At 38.0% G+C, this 25,003-nt stretch overlaps 2 long non-coding RNA genes across 7 annotated transcripts in view; both read right to left on the reverse strand.

The window, feature by feature from the left end:
* Positions 1-25,003, reverse strand: part of LOC129924407 (uncharacterized) — a 116,035-nt gene that overhangs the window by 80,331 nt on the left and 10,701 nt on the right. For 4 of the 6 annotated variants that reach the window (XR_008776325.1, XR_008776323.1, XR_008776327.1 and 1 more), the window contains 5 exons: positions 24,204-24,352; positions 23,138-23,222; positions 22,291-22,572; positions 21,587-21,696; positions 18,036-20,118 (listed from right to left, as the gene is read on the reverse strand). This is a non-coding gene — a long non-coding RNA (uncharacterized LOC129924407). Of the gene's footprint in view, positions 1-18,035; positions 20,119-21,586; positions 21,697-22,225; positions 22,573-23,137; positions 23,223-24,203; positions 24,353-25,003 lie in introns of those variants that run through there. The other 2 variants (XR_008776328.1, XR_008776326.1) reach the window with 2 other exon arrangements.
* LOC129924408 (uncharacterized) lies at positions 44-2,731 on the reverse strand. The gene is made up of 3 exons (XR_008776329.1): positions 2,645-2,731; positions 1,124-1,266; positions 44-985 (listed from the first exon to the last, which is right to left on the reverse strand). It is a non-coding gene; the product is annotated as an uncharacterized LOC129924408 (long non-coding RNA).

The following is a 25,003-nucleotide window of genomic DNA, read 5'->3' on the forward strand; positions in this document are numbered from 1 at the left end:
ATATTTATAGTGCCAAATACCTCCAAAAGTATCATTATTTAATTAGTTTAAAAAAAAAGAATCTTTACAAAATTCATTTTTATACATCTAAAGGCAGACAAATGCTAAATTATATACACATTGTATTGATTTATTATGATAAAAATTATTATAAGTATTGTACTAAAAGGAAAAAAAAAGTCCTATCTTAAAGGAAAAAAGTACATTTAATTATTTTTTTTTTAGCAAAATAGTTTATGTTAGTTTTAGAAACCAGTTACACAGAGACTCAGTACTTGTTACAAAATACTGATAAATCACACTTCATTGAAATACACGAGACAGCACAATTTTTTATTTTAACATACACACATTTACGGAACACTCCTTGTAACCATGTATTTTGCAAAGTTTCGGCTGTCAGAAAGTGTTGAATAGTGTTAGATACTTATAAATGTTCTCAGATCCAAATAAAAAATTATGTTGGCTTGCAAACTGTATGTATTACAATGATGCTGAATCTTGTTTGCTCTAGGGGCCACATGTGTGCAATATGTGTGTCACAGGTCACACAAAATTGTGGTGTTCAATGAATTAAGTCTTTTCTGCTTCATTCTGCATAGCGAGAATTTCAAGTGACCAGTTAAGACCTGTCACTCGCTGGATATGGCCTATGGATCATAGTTTGAATATCACTGATACATTTGATTCCACACTGAATGATTCAAAACATTACCATCAAGTCCCTAAAATATTCAGTAGACAATTGTCTACTGAATTGTACAGGCCTGGTAGTTATTTAGCATTAAAAAAGTCTGGTTCTGTTTGTTTTTCTTAGATATATAAAGTTTAAGACCACAACTGGAGGACAGGGAGGATGATGGCGGTCATTGTTCAAACTTGGCACCATCCTCACAACAGTCTTCATTAGTTTCTATTTCTTTTGAAAAAATGTATTATCCTTTTGCAGGAGCATATTGCTGATTTATCTTGGCTAAGGATTGACCTGAAGATACTAATTAAACTTTGAAAAAATAAAACACATTACAACAAATTATACTTTAGATTTGAAATTACTTCACTTAATAAATAATTATTAAATGTAGAAATTCATTTAATCCAAACTCTTTACTATTTTTCTTACCTAAGTTAAAGCAGAGGTCTTTATTTTCAAAGTTAGTCTCCTGTACACTATTTGACAGCTTATTGTTATCTAGGTAAGTTGGAATAGCTCAAAGAGTTACATTTTAGTTTTTATTATAGAGCCATAAAACCCTGGCTTCAGATCTAAAAATTATAAATAGGGTTAGGGTTGATTAGATCAACAAATTATTTATTTTTTAATTTTCTAATTTCTAGCACACAAAAACAGTCATAAATCAGATCTTGATAATGCTGTAATGAAGGAAATCAACATTTAAAGCTAAAATGTAAAAACAGTGTACCGGTAACAAATCAGATCAATCAGTCTATGTGCAGACTAATATTGTAATGAAAGAAACCAGCAGTTAAAGCTCAATTAAAATATAATCAAAAATATTTATACATCATTGGCCTCCCTCAGTCGTAGAACGACTATGGTTCATCTCAGAGCACACTTCCTCATGTGGCTATGGAGCCCTATTTTGGAGAAACACTCCCGTCCACAGATAGCGCAGGTTAAGGTGGCTTTTGCTTCGGTGGTAGAGGAGCTGGCCATTTTTCGGATTGTGCGTTTTTCTTCCTTATACAAGTAAGTAAGTAATAACATGTTTTCTAAATATCTGAAATCTCAGAGTTAGAAAAGTTAAGTTCCCCTTTTAGACCTTGCTATCTATAAGGCAGATGATGTTAAGGTCATCTGTTTCTTTGGCCAATGGTTTACAAGCAGTGTGTCATGTGGCCAGCACAACGACCAACCACCTTAACTTTCTCAAATAAAAGTCAGGTACCCATTAGAGTTGGGTGGATTCAAGAACGCCCTAAAAATCCCAAAATTCAAAATCCCAGTCTTCAAATCCAGGACCCCAGGTTCAGAAGCCAAGTGCTTAACCACTCCACCACCGTGCCCCCTAATAAAATCTCAGACATGCCTAACTAGAATATGGAATACTCAAGTTCAGAAATAATTTAATTATAAATTAAAACTGTAGATGAAAACCTGCCATTTAAGTATGACCTATCAAAATTGTCCTCTTATATTAAGTTTTTATAGATGCTTGAATATAGAAAAGATCTAGATCAAAGATCCGTGGGCTGTAAACTTTTTGTTTCTACCAACCTTCTTTTATTTTATTTTTTCTATAAAATAGTAATTGTAGTGCCACCTTCTTTCCTGGACACATATAGGTCCAGAAAGTTTGTCATTGCCAGAAGTGGTAATGGTAATTATATTTAATAAGCACGCCAATACCTATAAAATGTCAAAAACTAGTCCAAGAAGTGTGGCTTAGATGTTGAACCAAGGGAAACTGTTTTCAATAAAAGGTCAAGGACGAAGGCAGGTAACTGGGTCTGAACCAGTAAGATTCAGGGAGGAAGACTCATTAACAATGGCTAGCTACCACCTTGGAGAAGAAAAACTCTTAATTCAAACTTCTGCAGCCTTGTAGCTATTCCAAAACATGAAAAAGCTGCCTGGCCATGTGGTATGTGTGCTGGATTGCCATTGGTCCAGGATTCATACCTGTTCACTGCCATCCCCGTCATCTTGCAGAGGTTTCGCCTAGGAAGTAGATTATCTTCATTCATTTCAACTCTGAAGGAACATCTGAAACATGTAAAACAAAGGCTTTAGGAATCAACCATGAAAAAAAATATCAGCGGATGATGACATCATCCCAACCATTGCTAATGCCCAGGCAGAAGCTTCACACCATGACAAATGAAGGGGGAAGTATAATTTAAATACATATAATTCTAAACCTATGATTAGTGAAGAAAGTATATGGCAGATCCAAACTAGTCTTGATCTAAGAATCTATAATTAAGTTCATCCATTGAAGTTCGATGATGTCTTTTGTCATCCAGGGGGCTGAGGGCTTTGCACTGGGGTTTTGAGCCACCACATGTGGCTGGTGAGACCTTAGATGGCTGCCTGGTCATGCGGTTTGGGCTCTGGACTGTTGTTCCGATTTATCGATGGTCCAGGGTTCAAACCCTGTCCGCTCCCATCCCCCGTCGTCCTGTGGGAGGTTTGGAATCTTCAACTCTGAAGGAACACCCAAAACATGTAAACATTTTACAAACATGTGAGCCCGGAAAGTTCGACTGCACACTGGGGAGGTTATTCCAGCTGGAGCTAGTGTCATTGGCCTTTGATTTTTTTCTCTGACGCTATTCTTCTCCCAGCGATGTTCTAGTGCCCCCTGCAATATGTGCACCAGTTTTATGTGCTTCTGTCTCCCTGGTGTCTGAGTCAAAGCTGAATGCTTTCAGAGAAGCTTTGAGGGTGTCACTGAAGCATTTTCTTTGTCCACCTTGTGAGGGCTTTCCTTCCCTTAATTGGCCATACAGGAGTCGTTTAGGGATGCTGCGGTCGTCTACTGCGCAGATGTGGCCTTCTCATCACAGCTGGGACTGCATCGGGATTGTGTGCATGCTTTGCAGGCCCGCTCTTTGAAGGACTTCAGTATCTGGTATCTTTTCTTGCCATTTAACATTCAGTATTTTTCTGAGATGGGTCATGTGGAAGTATATATATATATATATATATACTGTCCAGGTTTTTTAGGCATAGAGAACTGTCGGGAGGATGACAGCTCAATAAATCCCTAGCTTTGTGTATGTGGAGATACCCGTCTATTCCAAACATTTTAGACATTCTGAAATAGGATGCACTAGCATTGGCTACTACTAGTTACTAATGATCTTTTGCAGATAATTTTCAGAGCAGGCATTTAGGGCACAGTTGTCAGCAAATAGCAGATCCCTGATTACTGCTGTTTTTTTTTTTTACTTTGCTTTGAGCCGCTTCAGGTTGTATAGGCCACCATCAAATCTATATGTTATATTTATCCCGCTTATATCTCTATTTGTGAATGCATCTGTCAGCATAGCAGAAAACATAATGCTGAACAGTGTGGGTGCTAGGAAACAACCTTGTTTTACCCCATATGATACTTTAAAGGATTCTCCACTTTCCTGAACACAAGCCTTCATGCCATGAAGGCATGAATAATTAAGTAAATCTATATAGATCTACATCTTATCTAGACTCTTTATATAAAATCTATAGATAGAGGCACATTTCATATAAATTCCATATTATGCTAGAACTAATTCATACAAGAAGTGCTTTTTCTTGCCTAGTGACTATAATAGTGCCATTGATTAGAGAATGGAATGGGTTGCCTGAATCAGCCAGGAAAACCAAAGAGTTAGCAGAGTTTAAATTTAAGTCAATAATAATATTAGCATGTATGACTGTCAGACCTGTCACTATGACTAGATTCTCTAGACTGTACAAATGAAATGTGTAGGTTTTGAAGGTTTTTGAAGATGCCACTGAATGTAAAAAATTATCATTTATGATGTCAATAATGAGTCATTGAGTGAATCATGATTGCTTGAATGGCAGTGTCCAATGATTTCGAATTTTAGAACTATTCAACTAGACATAGATCTAGATTCTACTAGAATTCTAGATCTAGATTCTAGATCTATTTCTAGAGAGTCATTAGACTGCTTAAATGCCGGCTTACTTAACTTGACTTATAAGTGTCTTAAGAAGTTAAGTTATGCTTATTAAATAAATTCATTTATTTTTTATATCTACACCTAGATTCTAGACTAAAAATATTATATATACAATATGAATATAGGATAGGCTATAAATTATATAATATATAGGCCAATATTATATTCAATATAGGTAGATATAGGCAGGGTAATTTCCTCCGCTTTTAGCAGTGGAGTCTAGACTAAAATGACTACATCTAGATATTTGAAAAAAAAAAAAATTAACTTGTTACCTGCTATGACTTGTCACTATGTGTTGGTGTTGATATTCTATAGCCAGACACTCGCACAAGGTGCATTGAATGTTTCGATAAACAATCACCGGTAAACGGAAGCTGTCCAGTTAGCACCAAGAACACTTACTAAACACGAGCTTCGATGCTAATTTGTTAATTAGCTAAATCTAAACGGGGTAAATACGCAGTGGTTATCAAACTGTTATATAGATCTAGTAACTTCGTAGACCAAAAAAAAATAAATGTTTTCCCCATAAATAGTCAGAAGTTTTCCGTCAGAAAGTCATTCTCATGTTACATGTATGAACATGTGAGAGGGGCTGTAAATGTAGGATTGTATTGTTTGTAGTGTTTGTAGTCACAAGCTATTGTGACTGTCATAAATACGATCATTCTCTTGGGTAGAATTTCGTATAGAAATCAAACTTTTCCGGCTTCAAACTTGTAATAATAGGCTAATATTAATTTAATAGATGATGTTCTGTTGTCACAGATTAATAATAATTTACTGTAGACGTTACTAATTAATAATGATAGATCTAATAACGAGACTGTCTTTATCAAGGTAGACATATATAACTAACTTTTATTTCCGTCCGATTCTTTGCTTTCGCATAAAACATAAACAACAAACAATGACGTAATATCTTCTAATATTAGCACATCCTTCCTTTTGAATCTATTATATCACATCCTTCCTTTTAAAGTTCTTAATACTTATATTTACAAGGAATTTTGACAACTCGACCACTTCTGGTTGTCTTGACCGGCAAAGCAAGTTCTCTAGATGTTGGTTTATAATTGTCTGTTTCGTTTGTTCTAACAGTTTGCTGTTCATTGTCTTCGTCGGTGACATAGTACCCAGAGATGTCTTCTACGTAGCTCTTGTTTAAAAATCGTTGATTTCGTCTGTATGTTTTCCCATCATTTGTCTTTATGATGTAAGATCTGGGTGATGGATGTTTCATAATGACGACTGCTTTCTGCCATGTTTGTCCTAGACGAACTCTCGATCACCTTCTCCCCGACAGAGTAGTCTTTAGGTAACCTTGCTTTTGAATCGTATTTCACTTTGCTTTTCCTCTGTCGTTCGTTGAGTAATGTCTCTGCATTTTCAGCTACCGATGGTTTCAATAGTTTGGGATCAGTTGGAATGATGCCCCTGAGTCTTCTACTCATCAGCAGTACACGAATAAAGCAGTCCGCTTATCGGAGCATTTCTATACTCGAGCATAGCGAGATATGGATCTTTCCCACTTTTGTATGCTTTGTTAAATATCTGCTTTACGATACCAACATACACCTCACTTTGTCCATTTGATTGAGGTTACCTAACTAACTTTTATTTCCGTCCGATTCTTTGCTTTCGCATAAAACAACATAAACAAGAAACAATGACGTAATATCTTCTAATATTAGCACAGATGATATATATATATATAAATAATCGAATAACGTTATTTTATATTAATCCCATTTAGCATCTTTTATTTGACATGCATATATTTTGTTAAAAAGTTTAAATTGAATTAAAGGTGAGGGTATAGGCCTAAAGTGCGCGGGTCTTGCATTTTCGTAAACCCGTCATAAATATAAATATATGGTCTACAAGGGTGGCTGCCTTGTCGTGCGTTATGCGCGCTGGACTGTCGTTAGGACTTGTCGATGGTCCCGGGTTGATACCCTGCCCACTGCCATCCCCGTCGTCCTGCGGGAGGTTTGGATTAGGTAGTAAATCAACATTTTCTTTAACTCTGAAGTAACACCAGGAACATTTTTTTTTAAAATTACAAACAATCTCATCTGCATACCTACTATATAATTTTATAGAAATGATGTCACCTACGTACATTAACACATTTTAACAGCGTACTTCAATTTATGGACGAAGTCTACAATTTTACAATCCGAGATTCTTTTGTTTGGTAATCCTATGCAAATCAGATTAAAGAACCTATTTTTTTAATCGTCACAGCACCCGTGCGACAAAAGTCAAAGGTCAGTATGATGAAGATAATCATTATAAGCTAGATGGTGAAATAAGACTCAGACAGAACTTTTCAATAAATCCCTATACTTATGACAAAATGAAAGCAAATCAGTGTTACAAAACAAAGTCACGAAACTGTCACTAAAGAATATATAAAGCAACACAGTGGATTATCTTTGATCACATCGAATGCAAGTTCCGTGAGTGCCCTCGTTTTTGTCACTGCTTTTTTTTTGTCACCTGCCTGGCGCACGCTGAACAGTGCGAGTAGACCTAATTAAATCACAAATTGGTCGTCATTTAATGCAGTGAATCCCTGTCTCTCCCCCCCCCCCCTTTCTCTCTCTCTCTCTTTATATAGATAGATAGATAGATAGATAGATAGATAGATAGATAGATAGATAGATAGATAGATAGATATAGATATAGATAGATATAGGAAAGATAGATAGATAGATAGATAGATAGATAGATAGATAGATAGATAGATAGATAGATAGATAGATAGATAGATAGATAGATAGATAGATAGATAGATAGATAGATAGCATGAGGCCTCGAAATGATAAGGCCCAATGTTTGTCTTTCTAGAAGTGAACAAAATCTGCTGTTTAACAAGTAACTGGCGTTCAACTAGTAACTCTGACGTTTAACTAGTAACTGGCGTTCAACTAGTAACTGACGTTTAACCAGTAACTGGCGTTCAACTAGTAACTCTGACGTTTATCCAGTAACTGGCGTTCAACTAGTAACTGACGTTTAACCAGTAACTGGCGTTCAACTAGTAACTCTGACGTTTAACTAGCAACTGGCGTTCAACTAGTAACTGACGTTTAACCAGTAACTGGCGTTCAACTAGTAACTCTGACGTTTAACTAGTAACTGGCGTTCAACTAGTAACTGACGTTTAACCAGTAACTGGCGTTCAACTAGTAACTGACGTTTAACCAGTAACTGGCGTTCAACTAGTAACTCTGACGTTTAACCAGTAACTGGCGTTCAACTAGTAACTCTGACGTTTATCCAGTAACTGGCGTTCAACTAGTAACTGACGTTTAACCAGTAACTGGCGTTCAACTAGTAACTCTGACGTTTAACCAGTAACTGGCGTTCAACTAGTAACTCTGACGTTTAACCAGTAACTGGCGTTCAACTAGTAACTCTGACGTTTATCCAGTAACTGGCGTTCAACTAGTAACTGACGTTTAACCAGTAACTGGCGTTCAACTAGTAACTCTGACGTTTAACTAGTAACTGGCGTTCAACTAATAACTGACGTTTAACCAGTAACTGGCGTTCAACTAGTAACTCTGACGTTTATCCAGTAACTGGCGTTCAACTAGTAACTCTGACGTTTAACCAGTAACTGGCGTTCAACTAGTAACTCTGACGTTTAACCAGTAACTGGCGTTCAACTAGTAACTCTGACGTTTAACCAGTAACTGGCGTTCAACTAGTAACTCTGACGTTTAACCAGTAACTGGCGTTCAACTAGTAACTGACGTTTAACCAGTAACTGGCGTTCAACTAGTAACTCTGACGTTTATCCAGTAACTGGCGTTCAACTAGTAACTGACGTTTAACCAGTAACTGGCGTTCAACTAGTAACTCTGACGTTTAACTAGTAACTGGCGTTCAACTAATAACTGACGTTTAACCAGTAACTGGCGTTCAACTAGTAACTCTGACGTTTATCCAGTAACTGGCGTTCAACTAGTAACTCTGACGTTTAACCAGTAACTGGCGTTCAACTAGTAACTCTGACGTTTAACCAGTAACTGGCGTTCAACTAGTAACTCTGACGTTTATCCAGTAACTGGCGTTCAACTAGTAACTGACGTTTAACCAGTAACTGGCGTTCAACTAGTAACTCTGACGTTTAACTAGTAACTGGCGTTCAACTAGTAACTCTGACGTTTAACCAGTAACTGGCGTTCAACTAGTAACTCTGACGTTTAACCAGTAACTGGCGTTCAACTGGTAACTGACGTTTATCCAGTAACTGGCGTTCAACTTTAACTCTGACGTTTAACTAGTAACTGGCGTTCAACTAGTAACTGACGTTTAACCAGTAACTGGCGTTCAACTAGTAACTCTGACGTTTATCCAGTAACTGGCGTTCAACTAGTAACTCTGACGTTTAACCAGTAACTGGCGTTCAACTAGTAACTCTGACGTTTAACCAGTAACTGGCGTTCAACTAGTAACTCTGACGTTTAACCAGTAACTGGCGTTCAACTAGTAACTCTGACGTTTAACCAGTAACTGGCGTTCAACTAGTAACTCTGACGTTTAACCAGTAACTGGCGTTCAACTAGTAACTCTGACGTTTAACCAGTAACACTCATCAAAGAACAACGTTTACCTACAAGATTTGTGTTCTGTCCAATTTGTTGAAGTTTTTAATTCAATTTAAAATTGTCCTATCTAACGAATTCTAAAGTAATTATTACTTATATGGCTATCTTTCTTTTGTTAAAGGCTGACTCAGTCCTTATGCTCTCAGCGAGAGCAGCAAAGATTATGTGATGATATATATACAAGAGAAATTAGCTGCATTACTGTAACACTTCACTGTCTCCTGTGTTACAATGTTTTGTAGTTTTCTCTAATAGAAAGCCCTTTGTGTACATTATCCTCGTCATCCCCTGGCAATCAAATCATTAAATAAGAACAATCTGGTATAAACTTTGTCACATGTAAATTATGAGTGAGTCTGGTGTCAATGTACACTTTGGTTTCTTATAGTTATAATGGTTTTTTTTGTTTGGTGTAATGCACAAATTGTAAGACAAATTTCCTTACGGACAATAAAGACTATTATTATGTTAGAAATGAACGAGTAGTCATTCCCTGGCGCTGCCAGAGTCGAGTTTCGCTAAAGAGAAACAAAATTCATCGTAGTCCCTTTATCAGTTACCACCGAGGAATTTTCTGGTGATGTGGCAGGTCTGCAGAAGTACCGCCCTCTGACAGGCAACGAGAATGTTATTATTATTATTATTATTATTGATATGCCTAGATCGTAGACAGGTAAGGACTGTGGTTCTGCACATAGTAAACTAATTGACCTCGATTTTGAATAAGCTTCTCGCTACAAGATATATTTCAGTCTTTTCCATTTTTACGAATTTTCGTTTACACTACAGCCGTGTCTCATTATAGTCCTGCAGGAGTGTTAATCATGCTCTCTATCATTTCGTATTAGTTCGACGGAGACAACTGTGTTTCATCCTATTGTCTCTCTATTCGTGAGTTGTCCACCTTATTTAGTCATAAATCGTTTCTTCCGGCTGGATGTCTCCTGTCCCCTGTGGCGTAGCTAGAGTGGGATGAGAAGGAGGGGGGGAGAATTTGAAAATCCCCCCGGGTCTCACTTGAGGGGGCCCCCAAATAAGTGGGGTTTTTTTACATTAAAAAAATAAATATTACGCAAAATGCAGGGGCCCCCAAAGAGGTCAAGCCCCCCGGAACCCCAAACAATGGAAAATTCCTAGCTACGCCTCTGACTGTCCCGATTTAATGCATTGATATTTGTTATTATGTCATTCACACTAAATTGTTGTTGATTTTCAACGCGTCCACCTTGTTAAATGTTGCCTCATTTATAGATAGATTGTTTCGTTTGCCTAAAGCTCTCGGGTTATCTTTTTAAGGCGCTTTCACCAGATTGGCCGGTGCATCTTCGGGTTTTCGCCAGTGAGTCTTCCAAGGGCTTTTTACACTCCAAAAACTGAAAAATTATAGGCCTACACTTTTTAAACTAAAATATACATATTAATTATTGTTTAAAGGGAAAGTGAGATTAAATTTATAAGAACTGTTTCTTTCTTCTAAAATATAACATGCTTTTAGATATAATCATTCATAAGTGGATCTTAAAGCTTTTAAAAAATTGTAGGGGCTTCCACAAAATCTTGCCCTGGGGCCTCTACGTACTTAAATCCGGCCCTGGCTCCACCCGGTGCAGACAAAGACTTAATTCGAACTGGGGTCTATGTAGGCCTAAGTTATTTTTTCGTCCTCCGTGCATGCCTTTGGAAGGGGCTTTTCTTTGGGACTCTAATTTCTCTCCAGCGGCCTGTTCCCTGCTTTCATCTAAGCTAGTGAAGGCGAACATCATCATGGCACCCGATAGGCCTTTACAGCGCTTCAGCTCCCCTAAGCATGCAGTCACCCCTAGGGTTACGTCTAAAAGAGGACGGAAAGAAGGCCGAATATATATATATATATATATATATATATATATATATATATATATATATATATATATATATATATATATACATTGAAATTGTATTGATGAAACATGAAGATCATTGGCTGTAAAAATAAAATTCTATAGCTCTTAACTCTTTCTCTCCGTAATTATTTTTCTCGTTCCGATAGTAGGCCTATTATTCGTTTTCCCTCATTTGTAATTCACTATCCTGCTATGATTAAACTTCAATATTTTTGTGTATGTTATCAGAAAATGTTATATTTGTTATTGAATTATAGGAGCGGGCATGCTCTTTTTACACAAAACAAATTAAAGTTTATAAATCAAAAAATCAATTTAGTCTAATGGGAGTCAAATCAACGTTGGCGGCATCCCTTAGGAGAGAAAGAGTTAAAAAGTATCATAGTTATCGGTTGATGCGACTTTTTATGTTGCACTTGTCTAGCATTGGCCTGAGACAATCGTTGCACACTTTCTTTAGATTGTGTCAGAGTTAAGACGCCTCAGTCGGGTACTGTTAATCCACAGCAAGACAGTGCGACGCAGGGAGTCCAGAGTCAAGTCAGTACGGATGTGACTTCCCTGACCCCTACATCGAAAGGTGTCGGTCCGGGACAGTCGAGACAGAGTCCGGTTCAAGTTGAGTACAACGGTAAAGGGTTAATTGAACAGTATTTGGATGTAATATATTACATTCGTTAGAGCATAAAGCTATAGTATTAAAGTAGCCCCTTATTTGGAAATGGACCTCATTCACTAATCGTAAACAAACAACATTTAGCCTCTCTATCTCTTCTATACAAATTACGCAATCCATAAAGGCTGTCACGTGATACGTTTTTTTTCCATTGTTTTATCAATATTATCACGTGGCTAAATGTTGTTTGTTTACGATTGGTGAATGAGGTCCAATGGAGTTGTCAAGTTCTTGAATTGTTTATGTCGGGTTAAGCACGTGTGTTAAGCAGACGTGATGTCAAGTGATGGTTCAAACAAACACCATTGAGACTTTTCAAGCTTTAGTCTTCCCACGAGTTACTAAAAAAAAATATATATATAGTGCTAGATCGGGGACTACACAAGCCAACAGTCTTTGATTGAAAGAATAATATGCAATGCAGTGGCGTAGCCAGCGTGGGTCCGGGTTGAAGAACACGTTTGTGGGCCTCCACACAGAAATAAAAGTGTGTGACAAAGAAATCGAGTAGTCTGTATGTATGGGTGCATTGAACAAAAGACATTCTAGTACTAGTAATGCAACAATTTTGTAAGTAATTATTTTAAAGCAATGTTTACTTTAGCTATGACTTCGTGCAAATAATAATGTCTTTAAAACTTAAAAAATTGTAGACCTTCTTAACGTATCAATCGACTAAAAATGTTTTCAATTAACAAGAAAAAGTTTTCGGCTGTTACGTCCGCCCCCCCCCTCCCCCATTCTACAAGTTTAATAACAATGTCCATGTCTTCTATTCCAAAGATTAAGGATGAGTCCAGTGTTTCACATGACTGCGCAAATTCAGTTGCGACCTGCATGTTTTTCCTCATCTCGTGCAGACAAAGCCGTTATCCGCCAGCGATCTATTTAAATTTTCTTTCCGTCTTCTGCGCCTGTCTTCCATAAGGGCTTTCTTTTGGGTCTCAAATATGAGTCCCGTAACCTTTGTGGGAGCTCTCCTTCTCTCACAGAGACCATCTGCTGCCAGCTACTTTCCTCTATGCCATTGAGGGTGAAATGGCGCCTGAGTTGATCTTTATAGTGCATAAGGCACCTCTTTTACGCAGTCTTCCATTACAATCACCAAAGAAGATTCGGTACTCGGGGTGATTCGAGACACACTGCAAGGCATCCAGCCTGCACTGTCTATTTATAGTGGAATATGGAGTGCACAGACCAAAACCCTTCTTTATGTCAAGTGTCGACCACAGTGGCTCAGTAGTCTGAGATAGCTGTAGACATCAAAAGGCTGTAGGCTTTATTTTGGAGTTTCTATCTCCTAGACTGGCTGCCGACCTAGAGCCCAGTCCGCCCCTCGACCGCAAATCTAATCTATTCTCTTCATCGCCTTTGGCATGCGGTCGTCTGCGTTGCAATGGTTTTCACAATTAAGGAAGAATAAAAATTGTTTAAAAATCTTCCAACCAGACCTATTATTTATTTATATTATATTAGACACGACTCCATCAGTGTTAATGACTGGTTGACAGGTCAGATGTGCCACAGTGTGGACTATATGCAAAGCCTGACCTATATTGCTGATCTAATGAGTCATTGGACTTTGTTGATTAGTTCAAAGCATCTCAGTTGTTAATGTCTGAATGTTGAGTGTACAGCACGAAGAACATTTTGTTTTTATTTACATCCTAGCATAAACATTCAACGGGACTGTAGGGGGGGTGGAGGTGGGTAGGGTTCGAACCTTGACCATCGAGGCGACAGTTTAAAGAGAATACCACATGACCAAGCAGACAACCAATACGAACAATCTCTGGCATTTCTTCCGTCCCTTTGACTATCGACGTAGGGTTGGACATTTCACTTCACCCAAATCCACTTCCCCGGATGTTCTTAGCAGGATGTCAAGGCCGTTCACATAGTCCTGCCAACTTTTCTCTGGACGACCCTTTCTTTGTGCTCCCTTCAGTGTACCTTGAAGGATGACTTTTGACAGCCAACTACAATTGGATGGCTGCCTGGTCGTGCGGTCTGCGTGCTGGACTGTCGTTCGGATTTATCGACGGTCGAGGGTTCAAACTCTGCCCGCTCCCATCCCCCTTCGTCCTGCGGGAGGTTTGGACTAGGAAGTAAACTCTGAAGGAACATCCGAAACATGTAAAACATTTTACAAACAACAAACAATTGAACCGAACTTGCTCAGCTTTCGTCTATTCACAGTATTGAGAAGTTCATCCTTTTTGCCAGCCAGACTAGTTTAAAAAAACAAACTCATTTACTCTCAAAAGTTTGAATTCTTCTTTCGGCATCAGCGTTCAGTGTCCAACTTTCACCACCATATGGGAGTACATAGATTACCATTTATATGTAACGATATATTACTGACCGGAGATGTCCAAACTACTAGTCATATCCAGCTAGTGACGTCATATATGGCTAGTGACATGGTGCTATTCATCCTCTTGAAACGAATGTTACAATGTGTGTTGAAGACTCGATAAATTTTGTTGCTCATCCGGCCCATGACATGTGTTAGAAATTTACATGACCTTAAAAAAACTGGGCGTCACTTGTTACAACTGATCCGTCTTTAGCAGCAGTCGTTTTTATTTTGAGAGGACGAAGGTTTACCATTAAAAAAAAAACAGTACCGGTATCAATAACATTTTTAAAAAGGATTTTTTGTTACAAATATTTTCTGAATTTAGAACAAATTTAAAGATGGTCAAATCTTGACTACACTGTTTTCTGTATTAGTTTTTACTACTTTTAGGACGCGTAAGATGTAATCATCTTCTTTTTTGAAGTAACGTCTGTATTATATAAGATAATATTTACATACCTCTTCTTTATTCAAAGTTTTAAAAAATTAAACTTACAGTTATCTGATAGATAACGTAGATACCAATAAGTATTTTAGCGGTTGTGTAGATTTGCTTGCATAAAAATGAGGTGTATTAACACAAGTGGAATCAAACGTTAAATGATAAAGGAAAACATATACTGGCCTTTAATTAGTATTGTACATTCATGTCGTACACATTTTGTTTCATTAAATGTTGCGTAACATCATGTTTTATCATTAAATTTTAAACTTTTTTTCCTCTGCAGTCCCCCTTTTATTATTGTAATTCTAAAAAAAAGAAATTTAATGTCCAAAGACTATTATCTTATAGTACCTATGCACTAAGCCAAGAACTTGGAAAATGTAATAGGTCTTCAGGTAGCCAAAGTGTCACTAGTCTACTGAAAAAAAATGCTTCAATTAAGAATCAAATTTACAACTTTGTCTAATATTTCAATATTTTCTTTATTCTATATACTAAGTGTTCCAACAATAGTCTAACAGTAGGCTTTCTAAATAAATTTGTTTTAGAAGTATCATATGTTCCTCCAGTAATCAATATTATAATGTCCTAGCACATATTACAAAGCATTTACAAGCCACAGGAGAGGGAAGTGGGCAGTGATGACAGTGCAAAGCATCTGCAAGCCACAGGGGAGGGAAGTGGGCAGTGATGACAGTGCAAAGCATCTGCAAGCCACAGGGGAAGGAAGTGGGCAGTGATGACAGTGCAAAGCATTTACAAGCCACAGGGGAAGGAAGTGGGCAGTGATGACAGTGCAAAGCATTTAAAAGCCACAGGGGAGGGAAGTGGGCAGTGATGACAGTGCAAAGTATTTACAAGCCACAGGGGAGGGAAGTGGGCAGTGATGACAGTGCAAAGCATCTGCAAGCCACAGGGGAGGGAAGTGGGCAGTGATGACAGTGCAAAGCATTTACAAGGCACAGGGGAAAGAAGTGGGCAGTGATGACAGTGCAAAGCATTTACAAGACACAGGGGAGGGAAGTGGGCAGTGATGACAGTGCAAAGTATTTACAAGACACAGGGGAGGGAAGTGAGCAGTGATGACAGTGCAAAGCATCTGCAAGCCACAGGGGAGGGAAGTGGGCAGTGATGACAGTGCAAAGCATTTACAAGGCACAGGGGAAAGAAGTGGGCAGTGATGACAGTGCAAAGCATTTACAAGACACAGGGGAGGGAAGTGGGCAGTGATGACAGTGCAAAGTATTTACAAGACACAGGGGAGGGAAGTGAGCAGTGATGACAGTGCAAAGCATCTGCAAGCCACAGGGGAAGGAAGTGGGCAGTTATGACAGTGCAAAGTATCTGCAAGCCACAGGGGAGGGAAGTGGGCAGTGATGACAGTGCAAAGCATTTACAAGCCACAGGGGAGGGAAGTGGGCAGTGATGACAGTGCAAAGCATTTACAAGCCACAGGGGAGGGAAGTGGGCAGTGATGACAGTGCAAAGCATCTGCAAGCCACAGGAAAGGGAAGTGGGCAGTGATGACAGTGCAAAGCATCTGCAAGCCACAGGGGAGGGAAGTGGGCAGTGATGACACTGCAAAGCATTTACAAGCCACAGGGGAGGGAAGTGAGCAGTGATGACAGTGCAAAGCATCTGCAAGCCACAGGGGAGGGAAGTGAGCAGTGATGACAGTGCAAAGTATTTACAAGCCACAGGGGAGGGAAGTGGGCAGTGATGACAGTGCAAAGCATTTACAAGCCACAGGGGAGGGAAGTGGGCAGTGATGACAGTGCAAAGCATCTGCAAGCCACAGGGGAGGGAAGTGGGCAGTGATGACAGTGCAAAGCATCTGCAAGCCACAGGGGAAGGAAGTGGGCAGTGATGACAGTGCAAAGCATTTACAAGCCACAGGGGAAGGAAGTGGGCAGTGATGACAGTGCAAAGCATTTAAAAGCCACAGGGGAGGGAAGTGGGCAGTGATGACAGTGCAAAGTATTTACAAGCCACAGGGGAGGGAAGTGGGCAGTGATGACAGTGCAAAGCATCTGCAAGCCACAGGGGAGGGAAGTGGGCAGTGATGACAGTGCAAAGCATTTACAAGGCACAGGGGAAAGAAGTGGGCAGTGATGACAGTGCAAAGCATTTACAAGACACAGGGGAGGGAAGTGGGCAGTGATGACAGTGCAAAGTATTTACAAGACACAGGGGAGGGAAGTGAGCAGTGATGACAGTGCAAAGCATCTGCAAGCCACAGGGGAGGGAAGTGGGCAGTGATGACAGTGCAAAGCATTTACAAGCCACAGGGGAGGGAAGTGGGCAGTGATGACAGTGCAAAGCATCTGCAAGCCACAGGAAAGGGAAGTGGGCAGTGATGACAGTGCAAAGCATCTGCAAGCCACAGGGGAGGGAAGTGAGCAGTGATGACAGTGCAAAGCATCTGCAAGCCACAGGGGAGGGAAGTGAGCAGTGATGACAGTGCAAAGTATTTACAAGCCACAGGGGAGGGAAGTGGGCAGTGATGACAGTGCAAAGCATCTGCAAGCCACAGGGGAGGGAAGTGGGCAGTGATGACAGTGCAAAGCATCTGCAAGCCACAGGGGAGGGAAGTGGGCAATATGACAGTGCAAAGCATTTACAAGCCACAGGGGAGGGAAGTGGGCAGTGATGACAGTGCAAAGTATTTAAAAAGACACAGGGGAGGGAAGTGGGCAGTGATGACAGTGCAAAGTATTTACAAGACACAGGGGAGGGAAGTGGGCAGTGATGACAGTGCAAAGCATCTGCAAGCCACAGGGGAGGGAAGTGGGCAATATGACAGTGCAAAGCATTTACAAGCCACAGGGGAGGGAAGTGGGCAGTGATGACAGTGCAAAGTATTTACAAGACACAGGGGAGGGAAGTGGGCAGTGATGACAGTGCAAAGCATTTACAAGACACAGGGGAGGGAAGTGGGCAGTGATGACAGTGCAAAGTATTTACAAGCCACAGGGGAGGGAAGTGGGCAGTGATGACAGTGCAAAGTATTTACAAGCCACAGGGGAGGGAAGTGGGCAGTGATGACAGTGCAAAGCAATATAAGACACATGGATGGAAGTGGGCAGTGATGACAGTGCAAAGCCTATAGTAGTCAGGCAACTCTATATTAGAAAATTTTAGATTTCTTGAAGTAAAAATAAAAAAATCCTTTCCATACATGTCAACACAAGAGGCTTAAATTTCATTGAAAGTGTTGAACTAACAAACTAACATCTCTTCTTCTATTATCCTTGCCTGTTCTGTCAAATAGAAGTCTGTTCTGTGAAGTAGAATGTTCTGTGAAGTAGAAGTCTGTTCTCTGAAGTAGAATGTTCTGTGAAATAGAAGTCTGTTCTGTGAAGTTGAAGTCTGTTTTTGAATAAGAAGTCTGTTTAGTTCAGTAAATTTAGAATTTCACTTATGAAAATTATATGCTGTATCGGTTTTCGTTCTTATGTTTACATGTGATTGTAACTCGTCCGTAAGAATGTGTTCACAAAATGTGTGCTGTGTAGTCATTCAGTGTATTAAAGCCATACTAAGCGGACATGGTTTTCGACTCAGTTATCATTATGTTCATAACACTGAGGATTGAGAGCTGCCTTACAAAACAGAAAATGAATCTTTATCTAGAGAATAAATTGTACATTCATAGAAATATTATTGGAAACACACACACACACAAATGAAATGGTATCAATATCAAATTCTGTATTATTTTTTGTAATCAATATCAAATTCTGTATTAAATTTTTCATCAATATCAAATTCTGTATTAAATATTTCATAAATATCAAATTCTGTATTAAATTTTAAAAAATATTTAACATTTACAATTTAATTTCAATGTGGAGGCGTGGTCAAGAGGCTAAGTATGCTTGAACTTGGCTTGGCTCGGCTACCTATCAAGGTGACTCTAGGTTCAACACACGACTCAAGCAGAGTTCTGTTTACTGAGTACCCGAAGGCAGCACGGAAAACCCTTTCCCAAATCCCCCCCCCTACTGGTCCACACATAAGATTGGAACACAGCACTCTGAGCATGCTGTAAGCATGAAAGTAGCACTACATACAAGCTATAATTATTATTATTATTATTGTTAATCCTTTTAGCCTATCAAGCCAAGGTCAACACTAACTGATTACAAACTTAAATTTGACAATTCAGAGATTAATAAGTCAGTGGTTAAATACAAATAAATTTAATAAAAATTAAAAAAAAGCTACAACTTTGTGCATACATCTTTCTCTCTCCTAAAAATAATTGTCACAAAATCTAGCCTTTAACAGAGGCATGTGGATGAGTGGTAAAGCACTTGACTTCCAAACAGGAGGACCCTGGGTTCAAATCCTGGTGAAGACGGGTATTTTTAATTTTGGGATCTTTATGGTGCCTTCGAGTCCACCCAGCTCTAATGGGTAACTTCATAGAATCCTAAATGCTGCTGGCAAAATCATTGGCAAAAAACAAACCCCATTTGGGCAGTTGTTTGAGACAAACATCTATAAAAAAGCTAACAAGATCCTCGAAATTAAGAATCACCCTTTGTGTCAGGATTTTGTGATTTTACCATCACAAAAGAGATACAAGACACCGATAGCAAAGACAAACAGACACAAACACTCTTTTGTTCCCCTGGCAATCAAATCGTTAAATAAGAACAATCTGGTATAAACTTTGTCACATGTAAATTATGAGTGAGTCTGGTGTGAATGTACACTTTGGTTTCTTATAGTTATAATGTTTTTTGTTTGGTGTAATGCACAAATTGTAAGACAAATTTCCTTAAGGATAATAAAGATTATTATTATTATTATTATTATACGAGTTAGGAAAAAGTAAAGGCGGTTGGTTATTGTGCTGACAACATGGCACCCTTGTTAACCACAGTTACTGATGTCATCTCAGTTATAAGCATTCTTGGCTACCAAGTGAAATACATTTTGACACTAATAATGTTGCCAACCAATGTTCTAATATTCCTGACATGTTTCAAAAGGAATACAAATTAAAATCCTCAAGTTTCTTTCTTTAGATCAGTAAAAAAAATCATACATTTAAACATAACACATTATATAAACTTCCATTTATTAATTTATAAAAACCACAAAACAAAAACAATTTACTGAATGACTCAATACTAAACCTAACAGTATACCATACATTCAAAACCTTGAATAAATACTTGTGTCGTTATGTGGCTTTCAGAAAAAAAAAAATATAAAAGAATTACAAAATTAATTCAAAATCTTGTGTTTCAATTTGTTTTCTCAAAAGGGTCAAAGTTATCTTTAATCCTTTAAAGCAGCTTCTTTTTATGAATTGAGTATTCTTGATACATGTAGTTAACATAATGAAGTATACACACATAAATCTGATTAAAAGTTTTACCAAAAAAATGTCACAGACTGTAAAGCTTGGTGAGGAGTTGAGCTAAAGTCACTCTTTATATATTGTCAAAACAGAGCTGAAAGAATAAATATTTGTTGATCAGATAATGTATAAATGCTAAGCTATAAACTGAATGTATAAATGCTTAGCTATAAAATAAATGTATAAAGGCTAAGCTTTAAACCAAATAAATAAATGCTAAGCTGTAAACTGAATGTATAAATGCTAAGCTATAAACTGCTTGACTATCTAAGTGAGGAGAGCTTAAATTGAAATCACAATGTAAACTAGGTATTTTCAATGGATTTGATTTGCTTGCTGAGAACCTAAAGGAAGGACTCACAGATATCCTCCCCCCTCCCCTCACATGTCAACAAAAGATATTGAACCAGAATGCACTGTGCTTGCTATAGGAGCATGGAAGTTGTGCATGCTAAGAACCTAAAGGAAGGACTCACAGATATCCTCCATATCCCCCCACTTATGTTTACAAAAGATATTGAACCAGAATGCACTGTGCTTGCTATAGGCTCGCTAAGAACCTAAAGGAAGGACTCACAGATACCCTCCCTCCCCCCCACTTATGTTTACAAAAGATATTGAACCAGAATGCACTGTGCTTGCTATAGGCTCGCTAAGAACCTAAAGTAAAGACTCACAGATACCCTCCCTCCCCCCCCACTTATGTTTACAAAAGATATTGAACCAGAATGCACTGTGCTTGCTATAGGCTCGCTAAGAACCTAAAGGAAGGACTCACAGATACCCTCCCTCCCCCCCACTTATGTTTACAAAAGATATTGAACCAGAATGCACTGTGCTTGCTATAGGCTCGCTAAGAACCTAAAGTAAAGACTCACAGATACCCTCCCTCCCCCCCACTTATGTTTACAAAAGATATTGAACCAGAATGCACTGTGCTTGCTATAGGCTCGCTAAGAACCTAAAGGAAGGACTCACAGATATCCTCTCATATGTAAACAAAAGATATTGACCCAGAATGCACTGTGCTTGCTATAGGAGCATGGAAGTTGTGCTTGCTGAGAGCCTAAAGGAAGGACTCACAGATATCCTCCCCCCCCCATATGTCAACAAAAGATATTGACCCAGAATGCACTGTGCTTGCTATAGGAGCATGGAAGTTGTGCTTGCTGAGAGCTTAAAGGAAGGACTCACAGATATCCTCACCTCCCCCCCCCCCCCCCTTCCACATGTCAACAAAAGATATTGACCCAGAATGCACTGTGCTTGATATAGGAGCATGGAAGTTGTGTTAATCAAAGGCAATAATAATGCCGGCAATAATAAACAGCATGACTACTGTCCAGAGATGAAGGCTTCAATTCAGCTTTTATCACCAAATTTTGAAAAGCATGAACTAAAAATGTGAGTCATTCAGTGTTCGCAGACATAAGCACTGTAATGAACATCTTCACAATCACTTGTTCCATAAGTTTGATGGATCACTGGGTCAACAAAGATGCTGCCCATCAAAGCTTTTCTGCTTTACTCTTAGTGATAAATCTGAAATGTTGACAAATTACCTTTCTATGTTTCTCTGATGGCTCAAAACCAAGGACTTTACCAACAAAATAAAACTCTTCATCTAATGAGGTTTGTATGGTCTCTGCTTTTCGATAGCCATGTTGCTTCCCTAAAAATGCAAAATATTAAAAATTTCTTTAGAAAATGTTATATTCTCTTGTTTTCACTATTTTTGTCTAACATATGCAAATTAAAAGTAGCCTATAGCATAACTGACACGACCAGAGCGACAATTTAAAGTCAAAACTAGGAAAGTTTATATCATACAAAGCAAGATAGAAAAAGGTTGGTCATGGTCCACTAGCAGGTTACTAGAGACAGTTATCTATTTTAGAAATAATTTTTTTAGAGTGATTATATGTGTAACAAAAAAAAATAAAAAAATTATGTTTCATATCACATTAACAAGCAGTTTGTGACACTTATGCATCAATGAAGTTGCAAGCATAAAAAAAGATTCTACTTCTATAGTATACTAGCATTACCCTTGGTTCTTCCACCTGATTTGTTCTCAGGCTATATATTGTTTATTTTGGCTAAAAACTTTTTTTTTCTGCACTTCCAATAAAATTTCCTGCATTTTATTTTCAGCCCAAAAAGCCTAGTATCAATTACATTGAATTCATAAAGACACATACTTTTGGTGTTTGAATTCTAAGATCACTTTTCTCCCCATCCTCAAACAAACAAAAATGGTACATACAATCTTCTTTGTTCTTCCTTCTCATTTTTTTATTGGAGCATTCAGATGACTGGACCAGTATATGAGATTATTTTTGCAGTGATTTCCAAATCAGGGAACTCTCCATATAGTTTTCTTTCTATTGGGGTGTTTTGGGGCCAGTGTCATGTACAGCCTCTTGGTAAAGAGAGCAATTTTGGAGGAGATGGTCAACATTCTCTGGTGACACTCCACATGGGCAGATTTCAGTTTCTGATTTTGAGCTTCCGATACATATGTTGTGGAATTCTGTTTTGTCTGGTCCTGCGGGAAAAAAAATGATTTTAGATGTTTTACTCCCATGAAACAGTTCTAAAGGCACATCACTACTCATGATTTAGTTTATCTTTACATATGATTTTTTTAAAATTTGGTCAGTTGTAGCACCTTTATCTGGAGATGTATCTTATACACATTAAAAAATATTTTACACTTATATTTATAGCCTATCAAGTTAAAATAGCCTGATTACCACAAACAGGGAGTTGCAGAGGCTGAGTGGTAAGGCGCTTAGCTTCTGAACCGGGGGTCCAGGGTATGAATCCTGGTGAAGACCCAGCTCTAATGGGTACCTGACATTAGTTGGGGAAAAAGTAAAGGCGGTTGGTCATTTTGTTGGCCACATGACACCCTCGTTAGCCATAGGCCACAGAATCAGCTGACCTTTACATCATCTGCCCTATAGACCACAAGATTGGAAAGGGGAACTTTATTTTTTTTTTTTACCACAAACAGAATTACACAAAAAATCCCATAGAAAAGAAAAAAAACTCTTTTACTGCTTTCATAAATAAAAAGGATGGTAAATGTTATGTTTATAAAACATTACCTTGAAACAAACATTGCAAGAAGTCCTTTTGCTTTAACTGCCTACACCTTCAAGTGTCTTTCAATGAACAAATCCTGTTGATCCTCTGCCAACATAAACAAGTTTACATAGATATTAGCATTTCAAAGTCATGGGCCAAAAGCTCAGTCATTTTTCATTTTGTTTCTATATCTATATTTTGATTTTTTGTCGGCTAAATGATTTGTGTGCCTCATAGGAAAACAATGGGGTCCTGGGTTTGAACCTCAATGAAGATTGGGATTTTGAATTTTTAGGGTACTCCTCAGTCACCCAACTCTAATGGGTAACTGATTTTAGGTGGGAAAAATTAAGGCGGTTAGTCATTGTGCTGGACACATGACGACCTGCTCATTAACCACTGGCCATAGAAACATTCCCTTGAAATCATTTGCTTCATAGATCACAAGGTCTGAAAGGTAAAGTTTACTTTTTTTTTTTTATTAATATCCACTGTGCATACTCCATCCCATTACTTCTTACTTATGTACAATAGATTTCTCTTTTCCCTTCCTTGTGTTTCTTGAATCAAGTTCCTTTTTATAGGGCATTTTAATACCGCCACAAAGCTAATGGATTATATTATTTGTCATAATGTCCAAAAATAGAAACTAATTATTTTATAATGAGAATGTGGGTATGTGTGTTGTCTATCCAGTATCCAAAACTACACATTTTTCAAGTAAAAATCAAGAAATTAAACATATTAAAAAGATAATAAAAACCAACAGGGATTATGTGAAGGTCTTTCCAAATGTCATTAAGATTTGTGGTTAAACAGTAGAGTTCTTTTTATTTGTTTAAATAGATCATTGAGTGTGATACTTCAAATCTTTGGACAGGTGATCATGGATAAAATCTGAACACTTTCATTTAAATTTATGGTTCCCATGGTGGAAAGGTGTTCTACAGCTTCTGCAAAGATCAAGCTCTGTTTTATCCACCATGGTCAAACACATCCACCTTAGACAAACAGTATCCATTTCTATATACAAAAATACATACATATAATTTTCTTTACATATTAAAAGAAAAAGAGAAAGATTACCTGAGGTGACTAGACACCATCAGAAAAGCGATATCTTTTGAGATATCAGTTACTGCTTCGGAAACTGCTGATGGATCAGTCACTGTAAAAAACTTGGTCAGTAAAATTTGAAAAGTAGACAACTCCATGGTAAACAATAAAATCGCCACCTGAAAACACAAATAAACAATAAGAGGATGTAGACACACACAAAAAGGATTACAATGTCTGATTTTAACTCAATGTGAGCCACATGAGTAGGCCTAGTTATAGCCTTTAACACAGCAAACATTTGAACTAGTGGCCAACAGTGCACAACATTTTAAGGATAAATGTAGAATATATACAGCTATTTTATTTGAATAAATGTGAATACTAAAGTCAATATAAACAAATATGAGACTGTGTGACAAAAGTTTAACTTAAATATATATATATATATATATATATATATATATATATCAAAGACGAACTCCATTCTTTTCAGATCAGGCAGCTTTCCATACAATTTTTATTCTAAAGGACTGCTGGGGGCCAGTATTTTGTTTGGGTCTCACGATAAAACAAGGCAATATGTTCTTTGGAGGAACTCTACAAGGCATGTTTCACTGGTTTCAACATCCAGAATAAGTGTTAACTCATTATGTTGTGCCCTATTCAAAGGTGAAAAATAATTCATTGACTGTGTCCTGATAGAATGTAACATGCATCCTTGATCCTGATGTTTGAGCAACAACTGTTATATTTTTGGTTTATACTACTCTCTTTTACTTTTTCTCTTCCGGATATAGTGGAATTTAAGAAAAGAAAAAGTAAAGTAC

Source organism: Biomphalaria glabrata, chromosome 2, assembly GCF_947242115.1.
Source record: "Biomphalaria glabrata chromosome 2, xgBioGlab47.1, whole genome shotgun sequence".
Taxonomy (NCBI): Eukaryota; Metazoa; Mollusca; class Gastropoda; family Planorbidae; genus Biomphalaria; species Biomphalaria glabrata.